Consider the following 15,600-nt stretch of genomic DNA (forward strand, 5'->3'; position numbering starts at 1 on the left):
GGAAAAACAGGTTTAACTGTCGGGATGCGCTGTCGGGACGGTTGAAACAACGCCTCCTGCCAGTTAAATCTGGTCATAGGAAAACCGTTCTTAAGGCTATTCAACTAGTAAACACTCGATATGACTCAAGGAAGAAGTGTAAGATAATTAATTGTAAACGGATTTGTCTGTCTTCGTCAAAATAGCCTATTAGAAAGATTACACAAAATGCACATAGGCTTATCGCCTATGTTTAATGGGTGATAGAACAAAATGGTTAAAATGAGCCTTTAAATTAAAATAAATTACAAAATATGTTAGTAACAATATGTACATATGTTACTTGTCAGGTATTGTTCATAAAAACAAGCATTAGATAAATAGTTTCCGTTTAAACTGTTATGTTTCATCCGTCCCACCCTGTGTTGCAACCGTCCCGCTCAGGCGGGATGATTGAAACAAAGCACAACTACCGATCAAAGTAAATTTTTACTTAAATCATTCTATATTTGTACCGAATAACACATGATACTAAGAGAACACATATGTGAGTTGTTGATCACACACACACAAAAAAATCTATCTGTAACCTTATCGTAGAAAATGACGTTTATCTGAAAAGTGTTTCAACTGTCCTGCCTCTCCCCTACTCAATAGATTCAGATTGTTGTTATTTTAGTGCATTACGCGCTGCTCTCAGGGCAGGAGTACTCAATAGATTCAGATTGTTGTTATTTTAGTGCATTACGCGCTGCTCTCAGGGCAGGAATACTTAATAGATTCAGATCGCTGTTATTTTAGTGCATTACGCGCTGCTCTCAGGGCAGGAGTACTCAATAGATTCAGATCACTGTTATTTTAGTGTATTACGCGCTGCTCTCAGGCCATGAATACTAAATAGATTCAGATCGCTGTTATTTGAGTGCATTACGCGCTGTTCTCAGGGCAGGAGTACTCAATAGATTCAGATCGCTGTTATTTGAGTGTATTACGCGCTGCTCTCAGGGCAGGAGTACTCAATAGATTCAGTTTGCTGTTATTTGAGTGCATTACACGCTGCTCTCAGGGCAGGAGTACTCAATAGATTCAGATCGCTGTTATTTAAGTGTATTACGCGCTGCTCTCAGGGCAGGAGTACTCAATAGATTCAGATCGCTGTTATTTGAGTGCATTACGCGCTGCTCTCAGGCCAGGAGTAACTCAATAGATTCAGATCGCAGATCGCTGTTATTTTAGTGTATTATGCGCTGCTCTCAGGGCAGGAGTACTCAATAGATTCAGATCGCTGTTATTTTAGTGCATTACGCGCTGCTCTCAGGGCAGGAGTACTCAATAGATTCAGATCGCTGGTATTTGAGTGTATTACGCGGTGCTCTCAGGGCAGGAGTACTCAATAGATTCAGATCGCTGTTATTTGAGTGCATTACGCGCTGCTCTCAGGGCAGGAGTACTCAATAGATTCAGATCGCTGTTATTTTAGTGTATTATGCGCTGCTCTCAGGGCAGGAGTACTCAATAGATTCAGATCGCTGGTATTTTAGTGCATTACGCGCTGCTCTCAGGGCAGGAGTACTCAATAGATTCAGATCGCTGGTATTTGAGTGTATTACGCGGTGCTCTCAGGGCAGGAGTACTCAATAGATTCAGATCGCTGTTATTTGAGTGCATTACGCGTTGCTCTCAGGGCAGGAGTACTCAATAGATTCAGATCGCTGTTATTTTAGTGTATTATGCGCTGCTCTCAGGGCAGGAGTACTCAATAGATTCAGATCGCTGTTATTTCAGTGCATTACGCGCTGCTCTCAGGGCAGGAGTACTCAATAGATTCAGATCGCTGGTATTTGAGTGTATTACGCGCTGCTCTCAGGGCAGGAGTACTCAATAGATTCAGATTGTTGTTATTTTAGTGCATTACGCGCTGCTCTCAGGGCAGGAGTACTTAATAGATTCAGATCGCTGTTATTTTAGTGCATTACGTGCTGCTTTCAGGGCAGGAGTACTCAATAGATTCAGACCGCTGTTATTTGAGTGTATTACGCGCTGCTCTCAGGGCAGGAGTACTCAATAGATTCAGATCGCTGTTATTTGAGTGCATTATGCGCTGCTCTCAGGGCAGGAGTACTCAATAGATTCAGATCGATGTTATTTGAGTGTATTACGCGCTGCTCTCAGGACAGGAGTACTCAATAGATTCAGATTGCTGTTATTTGAGTGCATTACGCGCTGCTCTCAGGGCAGGAGTACTCAATAGATTCAGATCGCTGTTATTTGAGTGCATTACGCGCTGCTCTCAGGCCAGGAGTAACTCAATAGATTCAGATCGCAGATCGCTGTTATTTTAGTGTATTATGCGCTGCTCTCAGGGCAGGAGTACTCAATAGATTCAGATTGTTGTTATTTTAGTGCATTACGCGCTGCTCTCAGGGCAGGAGTAACTCAATAGATTCAGATTGCTGTTATTTTAGTGTATTATGCGCTGCTCTCAGGGCAGGAGTACTCAATAGATTCAGATCGCTGTTATTTTAGTGTATTATGCACTGCTCTCAGGGCAGGAGTAACTCAATAGATTCAGATCGCTGTTATTTTAGTGTATTATGCGCTGCTCTCAGGGCAGGAGTACTCAATAGATTCAGATTGTTGTTATTTTAGTGCATTACGCGCTGCTCTCAGGGCAGGAGTAACTCAATAGATTCAGATTGCTGTTATTTTAGTGTATTATGCGCTGCTCTCAGGGCAGGAGTACTCAATATATTCAGATCGCTGTTATTTTAGTGTATTATGCACTGCTCTCAGGGCAGGAGTAACTCAATAGATTCAGATCGCTGTTATTTTAGTGTATTATGCGCTGCTCTCAGGGCAGGAGTACTCAATAGATTCAGATTGTTGTTATTTTAGTGCATTACGCACTGCTCTCAGGGCAGGAATACTCAATAGATTCAGAATGCTGTTATTTTAGTGCATTACGCGCTGCTCTCAGGGCAGGAGTAACTCAATAGATTCAGATCGCTGTTATTTTAGTGCATTACGCGCTGCTCTCAGGGCAGGAGTACTCAAAAGATTCAGATCGCTGTTATTTTAGTGTATTACGCGCTGCTCTCAGGGCAGGAGTACTCAATAGATTCAGATCGCTGTTATTTTAGTGTATTACGCGCTGTTCTCAGGGCAGGAGTACTCAATAGATTCAGATCGCTGTTATTTGAGTGTATTACGCGCTGCTCTCAGGGCAGGAGTAGGGGAGAGCCGGGACGATTGAAACGCGGGACGGATGAATCATTGAGATTTCCTTGAAAACCACTCACGTCATGTACGTCAAATTTCCTCAGCACGTATAACACACAATGCCTACCAGACCCGCGAAAACATTTCTTCTTTACGTCATGCCGTTTTGGATTTAAAGCCGGAAAGCTGTTTTTGAGTGCAATAAGTTAATTCTTTCGTGCGGTACTTTTTTTTGACTGACAAGTTGTATTTATTGTTTCATGTGCCATTGTAATGATAATACGGCAGGTGTATTAGTACTGTAACACACCCTTAAGTGTGCAATATCAAAGTTTTTTAGTGGTTTAACTGACGGGATGCGCTGTCGGGACGGTTGAAACAACGCCTCCTGCCAGTTAAATCTGGTCATAGGAAAACCGTTCTTAAGGCTATTCAACTAGTAAACACTCGATATGACTCAAGGAAGAAGTGTAAGATAATTAATTGTAAACGGATTTGTCTGTCTTCGTCAAAATAGCCTATTAGAAAGATTACACAAAATGCGCATAGGCTTATCGCCTATGTTTAATGGGTGATAGAACAAAATGGTTAAAATGAGCCTTTAAACTTAAATAAATTACAAAATATGTTAGTAACAATATGTACATATGTTACTTGTCAGGTATTGTTCATAAAAACAAGCATTAGATAAATAGTTTCCGTTTAAACTGTTGTTTCATCCGTCCCACCCCTGTGTTGCAACCGTCCCGCTCAGGCGGGATGATTGAAACAAAGCACAACTACCGATCAAAGTAAATTTTTACTTAAATCATTCTATATTTGTACCGAATAACACATGATACTAAGAGAACACATATGTGAGTTGTTGATCACACACACACAAAAAAATGTATCTGTAACCTGTTGTGGCAAAAATTCATCAAACAAACATCACTGCGTAAGGGAGACTCAGAGTCAAATTATAAAAATTAGAAGTATTTATTCTTGCAAGAATAGGAGCAGTCTAACACACAGTTGTTACCCTGTGCAGAAGAGTGACACACCCCCCAGACAGACTGAACCAGCTTTTATCTCCGTTCCCAAGGCCTTCTTCTGCCAGAGCCTTCCTACCAGTAGTTTTCCATAGACTAAGCCCTCCTTCACCAAATGGCCTTCTGACATCTAGGTCAGAGGTCCTTGTTCGTCTGTTCTCTGGAGTGTCTCTCCCTTCTGCCTTCCCAGGTACATAAAAAGAATCTTCTGTCACTACAAGTGAGAGTCACACATGTGACATTCTTTGAATCATCTATATTTTACTAAAGATGAATGAATATCATAAAATCGCCACTACAACTCCTCACTTTTTATCATTATTAATCAAACATAATAATAATAATAACAATAATAATAAATGCAAGTTCAAGTCATTACATCACACATCATAAAAATCAGTCTCCTTGAACCTGTGAAGAAAAAGAGTTTAGGATGAAGAAAGCATAAGGCTGTTTTTGTTGGGGTAAGACCCATACTTATTTAGCAAGCAAGTAAACATGTTTACTAATGCCGGGCTCGACCACAGTCACACTAGTAAGTAAAAAAATAGTTATAAACAGTAGGAAAAACAAACATATAAGATTCAAATCATAAAAGTGTAATAAAAATCCCTCAGTTTCAAAACCCTGTCCTTGTACGCCATCTCGTAACACGGATGACTGCTGCTTTTAACCCTCTTTACATATCAATCGTTCTCAGAAAGAAAAAGAAAACATCAACACATTTAACTGTAATCTCTACTTGAATCATCTGCATAATTTTGTTCATCCCCATCATCATTCGGATAGACTGTCATTTTCAATTGAACAGACATTCCAGTTTTCTCATTTTCACCCCTGAATAACACAATTATCAGAATAACACATACAATCATAACTCCTACACATTCAACATTTTCCCCATATCCATTTCCCTAACCATATTTTGTTATTTTACTTTTAATTTACTCAGGCAGTGGTTCTACGTAATAAGCTTCAACAATAATGCCTATAATTTAAATTAATTAATGGATCTTCTCTTCCTGAAAACATTTGCCTTAAATATTTTCTAATGAATCAGTAACCAATCAAATCATTTGTCATTTACCAATATCAATACTAAGGCCTATTTCAATATAATCAGATAAAATCCTCAAAATCATCACAAAACCACATTCTTAAACCATTAGTTGGTCCACATCCTCCTCGGCCTGTTGGTGTAGGTGAGCGGCTTGGACCCAGGTGTCACACTGATCTCCTGAGATCACAACCGCACCCCCACCGGAATGAACCATTTCCTGCTTGCTGTCACCTGTGAATGGAGACCTTAAGTATTTTGTTAGTGACCGCTTGTCTTTCCCTCGTCCCTTTTGGTGTGACCTGTGGAATTTTCACCATCTGTTTACAAACTCAAACATATTATCATTAGACATTTCTTGCTTATTAGAGTCAGAGTCCCTTTCCCCTGAAAAACACATATCGTTCACAAGTCAATATTCATACATTTGGAAAACAGAATCAGTTCAGCTTGATGCAATCCATCCTGACATTCTGCAAAAGGAACATTTTAAAGTTATGCTGTACAAGGTGTAGCTTTCTGCCACAATAATAACCCAGACCAGGACAGTTAGCAAAATTCATTTTGCCCTGTCTCCCAAACCTGCATGTTCTCTGTAAAGAAAAACAAATTTCGAGGTTATTGTCAGATAGTAAAGTACGTAGTTTCTTTTGTCTACTGTGCTGCTGTGTCCTTCGATGCCCTGGCGTTTCCTGTTGAAACAATCCAGACAGCAATTTTGTTAGGCAGAAGAATGGCTTCTTTCAGGGCTTTTACCCAATTACCCTTAGTGTTCTTCCAACATTTATTCCTAATAAAACATAAAGCATCCCCCTTTTGATGGTCGACACAACTCGATCATCAATTTAACATAACATTTAACATAGTGGCCGTTTCTCAATATGTGTTCTTGTCTGTACTTGTGTTCTTGTGGACTTGTGAAACGTCATCAGTTGCTGCCCAAGTACTGTCCCAATTCAAAAGTTCACATCTAGCCAAGTCCAGTTCAAATCCCCGGATGTGTTCTTGATCCGCCCTTTTACCGAGGATGCATGTAGAGGTGACTTGTGCAAACTTGAGACAGACAGGTATCCCAGAATGCATCTCGTCCCACCAGCAAGCGTCAATGGCAGAGGAGAAAACCCGCGTAATATCAAAATACTACTGTTATCGTGTCACGAAATGTAATTCTAAGAGTGTTTCAGTCGAGAATGTAGTTGTTTAAAGCTGAAATCTGTGGTTTATTTATAAAGATAGCGCCTATTTAAAAAATGTATCTGACGTTTTCGGAGTTGTGAGATCCAGGCGATAACCGGGCGCTCAGCGCTCAATTACCCCGACTGGACCAGCTTTTCCTCGGCTAGTGCTGATGTCTGCCGCTGGCTCTGGTGTCTCTAGTCTAGTGGTTAAACATGAGATATAATTCTTGTCTTGTGTATATCTAACGGGCGATCTTTGGTCTCATTAATCTATCATTTGTTCCATGGCAAATCGTTTTGGCTGAGGGCAAAGTGAAGTTTCATAATTTTATATATTTAGGCTATTTAACTTGAGCTATAGGCTATTTTAAGCTGACTTATGTTTGACTGAATTGTTTGCTTTATTTATTTTTATTTACTTATACTTTTATACTGGATATCAGATCATTAAAACTGACATCTAACAAAAAGAGTCAGGGTTGTGTAATTTTATTTTAGGCTATATATTTTAAAATATATATAATATTTTTTATATTTATTTTATTATACATTCTCTTCACTGTACATGTATAATAAAATAAAATGACAACCCCGTCTGTTTATTAAATGTCAGTTTTAATGTTCAATAATGTTTAATATTTTTAAAATGAAAGCAAAAAAAAGCAGGGTTGTGTTTTATTTCGTGCTGTTATGCAGTGAAGATAATCACACGTTGCCTGAACCACATTTGTGTGGCCATAATGTGTTTAAGATTTTTTTTAAATGAAAAAAGGCAGAGTGTTGTTTTATACCATATTTCGTTTTATTGTTGGCTAAAATATACATAAAGAGATTACCGGAGTAGCCAGAGCGTGCTGAGTGACGCGATCAAGAACGCCGCTGTCCCATTTGCAGAATAACCGGACTTGCGTCCTCTCGTCCTCGGAAGTTCGTTCTCCTAAGTCGAACTTGGCAAGTCTGAACTACCAAGGACGCAAGTCCGAAGTTTGCGTACTTGGTATTGAGAAACGGCCAGTGTTTTCGATAAAGTTTACCCTCAACACTAACTCAACCATTGTCCTTCAGACAAATTTTCCTCCAGACATCTTTCTCTGAAAACATCACCCTCTGAAACAAAAAAAAATATTACATTCTTCACTTAAAGCCACAATTTCATTTCCTTATCGAAGTATTTGAAGGGCAACGGCCCTCAGTCTAACCGCGTATCCTGCTTTTCAGGCCTGTTGTTTTGTCTTGCAACCATTTTTAAAAGTCATCAGTAGTTTCATCTCGTCAGGTCGTGCTGTACAGACTTGGACAATGTCAGTCAAAAAAAACATTCTCCTCCTGTTTACAATAATCATAAATGGCTCTGCATTAGGGCTGGGCGATATGGCCCAAAAAAAAAATCACGATATTTTTTTTTATATCAGTCGATATCGATAATTATCGATAAATGTCAAATCTTTATTTATTTCAAGTTTAAAGACAGATTTGTACTCCTAAGTGAAAGCTGTAGAAACCAGAGCGTTGTGTTTTTAAACTACTCTTTATTGTCAGAACATATCATGACAAACACTTGCCAAACAGGTGAAAATTTCACAAATCCGAGGTAGAACATTCAAACATTTGACATTTTTCCTTAACAAAATAAATATCTTTATTTCAGTAGTATTAGCTTGAGTTAGGATGCAGATTTACTTTATACAATTTATGTTCATTAACAAAAACAGTAACATCTGTTAAAAAAAGTAACAACATTATTTTTATTTGGTAAAATGTAATATTCTTTAGTTTTATTAAAATTAACTATTGGTCATCCAGCATCATGCATTTAGATCATGATAACCACAGATAAAATGTAACTTTATGGTTTATATGGTATTTATGAAAACCAGTAGCCTAAATACATTATTAAAAACTGTAATTATATTCCATTAGTCCTTTAATACATTGTCTACATTAATAATATTTTACAATTCAATATATATATATCCCACATTTCATTGTGCAGTTAATATTACTAGGCTAACGTTACAGTAACGTTAAATCCGTGGTAAATGATGGGAACGTGTAGACGGAGAAGCTTCTGACTGTATCGTTGCGCGCAGTGCTTCTCCTGTTCGTCAGCGCGGTCTCATCTGCCTTTAAACTGGTGTAAATCACTGAGACATTTGTGTTCCTCGCTGAATACAAGCGCTTCTCACTGGATCTCGTGACCGAGGCCGATCAGAGTTAACGCGTCTGCTCGAGTGAGCTCGCGCTGCCGTTTGGACTTTGAGCCGAGCGGATAAACGGTCCGTGTGGCGCGCGGTTCAAATGAGATTCGTTCCGCTTTTGGCGCAAAAACATTATCGCACATTTATCGAGCTCTTGATATCGTTTTATCGAGAAAAATTATATCGCGATAATTATCGTTATCGTTTTATCGCCCAGCCCTACTCTGCATAATTTGATATTGACTTAGCCAATGTCTCACTTTGTTGTTGCCGTCAAATCTATAACCCACGATAGACGACGATATACTGTACAACTCCACAATTCCAATTTACATAAATACCTAAACTGATCCAGAAGTTAAAGACACAATATACACACTATTCAGGCGGAATAGCTGCCCTACACTTAACACCTACAAGACATAAAGTGCTGTCACCATCACACACACTCATGCTAGACACACATACAGCATGTTAACTGCTCATTTCCAATGTTCGCCTTTTTATATTAACTCTAAAAGTATAATATTTAAGGTTTAAATAAGATTTAAACTTCACATTTTTCTGTAGCTTTTATATAATTTTACATCTTTGAAATTTGGCCTCTAAAACCGTTTCAAATGTTCTATCTGTTCATTATTCATTTTTCTTTAGAAAAGTCAACTGGGTTGTTTTGGTTTATTATCATTATTTTGTTTAAGCTTGCCTTACCAGGCCTGATAACAGAAAGACAGACAGAGTACCAAATCCCTTCCTCCACTCAGCAGTCTCTCTTACACAAATAATCTTTTCACACAGCCTCCTAAGACTGAAACTTAATTAATCATAGTCTAGAACCCTTAATAGTTCACAAATGTTAATATACAAATGTTTAACTCAAATTAGAACCATTACAATAATCTAAAATACATTATGCTATGAGCATTCCTAAGATTATCTTTAGTTTGAATACTCTACAAAAACTGTCTTAATCTATAGTCAGCACCATGTCTAACCTTCAGGAGTTAAAACCATCTTATAGACATATAAGTTCAAAATCAACTTCTTTAATTTTCCTTGCCCATAAGGCAACCATCATGTTCCTGATATAAATTAATAAGTTTTGTTACTGTCTCCCCAACAAATAATGACAATCAGCTCGATGGTCTCAGCTGACTCTTGAAAACACATTTCCCATCAGCTCTTTATCTATAATTTCCATCAGACTTGTCACAATTGAAAACGTACTCGGTTACTAACGTAACCTCGGTTCTCTCTAGAAGAGGGAACGAGTACTGCGTCGAAGAACGCTACGGGAAAGATATTTCTTTGTCGAGATTGAAGCCTAAAATTAATCCTTAATTTTGTAATAATGTAAAACGCTTTTCTGAAGCATACAACCTAGGCGGAGCAATACAGCTCACCCATTGGCTGCTCTGCCAGAAAAGCACAGCCTATGCGAGGCCAGGACGCTGACCAATGAGGGCGCTTCGCGCCCTTCTGCGTCACCTCCCGCCCAAACAGGCGTGGCCTAGGCCTATAAATACGAGCATAGCTGTCTAACACGCCGATTTTCGTCAATGAAGCGACGCAGCGCGGACACGCACGGCCATGAGACGCAGTACTCGTTCCCTCTTCTAGAGAGAACCGAGGTTACGTTAGTAACCGAGTACGTTCTCTTACGTAGAGTTCTCTCGTACTGCGTCGAAGAACGCTACGGGAACCCCATGTAAAACGCCGTGCGTGCTCTTGGACCGACACAGACACCTAAGGGCGCGCGCGCCCTGGTATACAAGTGCCTACCCCAAGAAGTATAGGGAGAGCGGCTAAATTAGCATCATCCCTTATAGTAGTGCCTCTTAAGGCATAACAGCATATATATGTAAATATAGATATATATGAGGGGTAATAGCATGCTCAAGGGACACATTGTCAGTGAGTGATGCTTAAACATTGAAGTGACCTGGGCCGCAGCGCGGGGCAGGAACACTTATACACATTAAACATTGAAGTGACCTGGGCCGCATCGCGGGGCAGGAACACTTATACATATTAACATTGAAGTGACCTGGGCCGCAGCGCGGGGCAGGACACTAATACATAGTCTTCTAGACCGAGAGCAGTTTAGCCTGCAACGCAGGAACCTCTAGGTTATAGAACCTAATAATACTTTGAGCGTGGATGGGGTTCTTCCCTTATCCAATAGCTCTTGCAAGAAGGAGAGAATCTCCGGTTCTCCACACTGAAGTGGTGACAGACCTTGATCTGAACACCATCCAGAGAACACCGACCATTTGGAAGCGTAGAGCCGTCTAGTAGACGGAGCCCTAGCTTGCTCGATCGTGTCTAACACTCCTCTTGGGAGGTTAGCGGGTACCCGTTTATGGCCCATACGTGTAGGGACCAAAGCTCGGGGTGAGGATGCAGAATCGAGCCCTTGGCCTGTGAGAGGAGGTCTCTCCTCACTGGAATCGGCCACGGGGCAGTACTTTTCAGTCGCATCAAAGCTGGGAACCAGGTCTGATTCGTCCAGTATGGAGCAACCAGTAGTACTGAGCATCCGCTCTCCTTGATACGCTCCAGCACTTGAGGCAGGAGTGAGACAGGAGGAAAAGCATAGAGCGGACGGCGGGGCCAGACTCTGGCCAGCGCGTTCGTGCTCTTCGAAAAGAATTCTGGGCAGTGAGCGTTTTCCTGGTTTGCAAGCAGGTCTATTTCCGCTCTGCCGAACGTTTTCCACAGCAGACGCACTGTCTGTGTGTGTAGGGACCACTCTCCCGTAGGAACATTGTTCCGTGAGAGTCTGTCCGGGCCTACGTTCAAGTGGCCTGGCACGTGTATTGCTCTTAACGAGCGCAGGTTGTGCTGGGCCCACACCAGTATGCGTTCCGCTAACCTGAATAGGTTTCGGGACCTCAGGCCACCCTGGTGGTTTATGTAGGCTACTACCGACACGTTGTCCGAGCGGACCAGGACGTGGTGTCCTTTTATCCGGGGACAGAAGCGCCTCAGCGCAAAGTCCACCGCCATCATTTCCAGGCAGTTCATGTGCGGTAGTTTGGCTCGCTCTGCCCATTGGCTAAAGAGCGGTCTGCCGTCGAGCAGTGCTCCCCAACCTGAGGTGGACGCGTCCGTGGACACCACCTTCAGGCTCGAGGAAGTCCCCAGGCTTACACCTGACCGGTACCAGTCTGACGCTCTCCATGGTGTCAGGGCTGAAATGCATTCCTGAGTGACCTTGAGGCGATAACGACCGTGTAACCATGCTCGGCGCGGTACGCGCGTTCTCAACCAGAACTGTAGTGGGCGCATGCGCAGCAGGCCCAACTGCAGCACTGTAGAGGCTGAGGCCATGAGGCCCAGCATTTTCTGAAATCTCCTGAGCGGCACTATGTGGCCGCTGCGGAAGGATTTCGCCATTTGCAGGGTATTTCGCCTGCGCTGTGATGACAGGCGTGCTGTCATAGACAGTGAGTTCAGATCCAGTCCTAAAAAGGAGATCCTTTGACTGGGAAACCGTGAACTTTTCTCCCAATTGACTCTCAGACCTAAGCACTCGAGGTGATCGAGTATTAGTGTCTTGTGGTGAGCGAGTTCTGACGGCGACTGAGCTAGAATCAGCCAATCGTCCAATTAGTTCAGAATTCGAACGCCTCGGAGTCTCAGGGGTGCCAGCGCCGCGTCCATGCACACTGTAAATGTACGAGGTGCTAGAGACAGGCCGAATGGCAGGACTGTGTACTGATATGCCCGGCCCTCGAAGGCGAATCTCAAAATCGCCTGTGACGTGACGCAATTTGTATGTGAAAATACGCGTCTTTCAGATCTATCACCATAAACCAGTCTCCTCGGCGGATTTGCGCGAGGAAACTTCTGGTCGTGAGCATTCTGAACTTCCGCTTTGTTAGCGTTTTGTTCAGACGCCTTAGATCTAAAATGGGTCTGAGACCCCCGTCTTTTTTCGGTACCAGGAAATATCTGCTGTACAGACCCCCTTCGCTCTGAGATAAAGGCTCTATGGCCCCTTTGCTCAATAGCTTCGCTATTTCGGCTCGAAGTAGATGTGCTACTTCTGTTTTCACCGTGGTTTCGACTTTCTCCGTGAAACGGGGAGGGCGTCGATGAAACTGTAGCGAATAGCCTCTTTTTATAGTCTCTAGCACCCATTCTGAGACCCCGGGAAGTCTTTCCCATGCATCTGCACGTGTGACTAGGGGTTGAATGTAATCTGGGCCCTGGTCGCGAAATGGCGGCGACACGAGAGCAACCGTGTGCTGTGACATGGACGCCGTGGCGTGTGAGGCGGGGGGCATGTTTAACACAGTATGCATCCCGCGCGCGCTCGGCTCTCTGTGTCGAGAGAGAGCGCGCGGGACGAGTCCCGTAGGGCTCGTTATGCTTGTGAATAAACGTGGGCGCTTGGTGGCGGGCACATTTATAACACCGGGGACACTGTGTTTGTGTACTGACTGACCGTTCGTTAGTTTCGTTTTTACAGAAAACCGCGGAACGTGCAGTGTGTAGTGGTTGTGGGCACTTGGCAGTGGGTCACGCTCACTACATGTAAAACACAATCGGCATGAGCCGATTTTATGTGTGCAGACCCTGTGTTGTTCAGGGCTGTGCTTGCACGGGTTGAAAAACCGGGCTCTGGTCGCGAAATGGCGGCGACACGAGAGCAGTCGTGTGCTGTAACATGGGCGCCATTGCAGCGTGATGCGGGGGCGCGCTTAATCGAGCGGGCAGCCCGCGCGCGCTCTCAGCTCTCTCAGCTGAACGAGAGAGCGTGCGGTGCGAGCCCCGTACGGCTCGGCATGTTTGAGAATAAATGTGGGTGCGTGAACGCGGGTACATTTATAGCACTGGGAAGTACTGTCTATTAGAACTGACTGACCGTGCATTGGTTTCGTTTCAAAGAAACCGTGTGACATGTAGCTTGTAGTGATTGTGGGCGCTTGAAAACGGGCACGCTCACTACATATAATGCACAATCGAAATGAGTCGATTTATGTGTGCAAGCCCTGTATTGTGCGGGGCTGTGCTTGTGTGTACAAATGGGCACTGGGTCGTGGGCATACAGTTACACACATTACATCATCGGCCATGGCCGGGACACCGTGTAGCACAGAGAGTACTGTCTATCAGAACCGACTGACCGTACATTCGTTTCGTTTTTACAGAAACCACGGGACATGCAGTGTGTAGTGATTGTGGGCACTGAAAAGCGGGCACGTTCACTAACTTACATGTGAAGCACAACCGACAGGAGTCGATTTTATGTGTGCAAGCCCTGTATTGTGTAGGGCTGTGCTTGTGTGTATGAATGGGCACTAGGTCGTGGGCATTACGGATACACACATTACACCATCGGCCGTGGCCGGGACACCAGTAAATACATTTTCAGATTTACCTGGGGCGTCGTGAAAACGGCGTCTGTGTGCAGGCAAACGGGCATTGATGCCGATTTGGTGACTGCAAAATACACTGGCACGGTCGCGAATGTTGGGACTGTGCGAGCGAGACATTTTAGTGAAATCCGGCCGCGGCGGGATTTTAACACTGTAGCTTTCCTCGAAGCAGAAGTGCGCATCCTGGCTGAAAACGGGGCTTTCCGGGACTCCGCGATTTCTTCGTGAATTCAGGAAGAAAAAGGCGCGGGTCGTGAGGACGGTAACGTACGTTCCTCTGCAGAAAAGCAGCCATCCAGCCGGTAAGCGCATCGATGCTGGTCTTTCTCCGTCGACGCTCACGAGCGGCGGGGGAGGGGAGATCCTCGGAGCTCGCCCATCCCTCGCTACCCGAAGCGAGGAGAGAACAGCAGTCGTCCTCCACAGACACGGCTTCATCTTCCTCGTCCATGACGGACGCGGCGGCACACAGCGGCCCTTGTCCGTCGGTCAGAGAGTCCAGCGAAGCGGGCGGAGAAGCTAGCGGCAGCAGCGGCGAGCACCTCGTGGTGGAGGGAGGTTCCGGGCTCCGCTGAGCACGGCGCTTTTCACGGCGCGGCACTACAGCGGGCGGAAAAGATGCAGCTTCAGTAAATGAACGCCAGGCGAGTCCGCAGAGTCACCGTAGGCATCAAATTACAGTGATGGCAGCCGCCATCGACGAGAGCTGAAGCTGCGTGATCATCACCCAGGCAGGAAACACAAGCACGTGGTCCCCGTCGCTGAGCGGGGCTCTACACGAGCCACAGGAGGTGCGAGACATCTTGAAAAAGACGCTCGGCTCTTTTAGTGTGGAAAAACTGTGTGACGCGACGGCGAACACACACACAAAACACACACACATAATGTAAAGGATATTCCACGCCGGAGAAGCGCAGCAGGGAACGGCGGCTGAAGGCGGCGATGACCAGCGGCTTCAGGTAAGGGCTCGTCCTGCTGAGGTGCTTGTTCCAAACGGCTGTGGCGGCTCGAATCCAATCCAGCGATGCGTGCAGCTTCGTGAATTTAAGAAAATCGGCGTGTTAGACAGCTATGCTCGTATTTATAGGCCTAGGCCACGCCTGTTTGGGCGGGAGGTGACGCAGAAGGGCGCGAAGCGCCCTCATTGGTCAGCGTCCTGGCCTCGCATAGGCTGTGCTTTTCTGGCAGAGCAGCCAATGGGTGAGCTGTATTGCTCCGCCTAGGTTGTATGCTTCAGAAAAGCGTTTTACATTATTACAAAATTAAGGATTAATTTTAGGCTTCAATCTCGACAAAGAAATATCTTTCCCGTAGCGTTCTTCGACGCAGTACGAGAGAACTCTACGTAAGAGAACAAGCCATACAGTGAATTGCGAGGGGGGGTTTTCTCTGGTGAGTGGTATAGAGGAACTCACATTTTCTCGGTCAAACAATGCTCTGCTTACCCCACAATGCTCTGCTGACCCCAGTTGGCCTCTAGTAGTCAGCGCTCAACTCTCATACCTTTCTCACATATTAACACCTCCATCCGGAGATGCACAGTGTCCGGGA

The sequence above is a fragment of the Phoxinus phoxinus genome, assembly GCF_949152265.1.
Source record: "Phoxinus phoxinus genome assembly, chromosome: 6".
Classification (NCBI taxonomy): domain Eukaryota; kingdom Metazoa; phylum Chordata; class Actinopteri; order Cypriniformes; family Leuciscidae; genus Phoxinus; species Phoxinus phoxinus.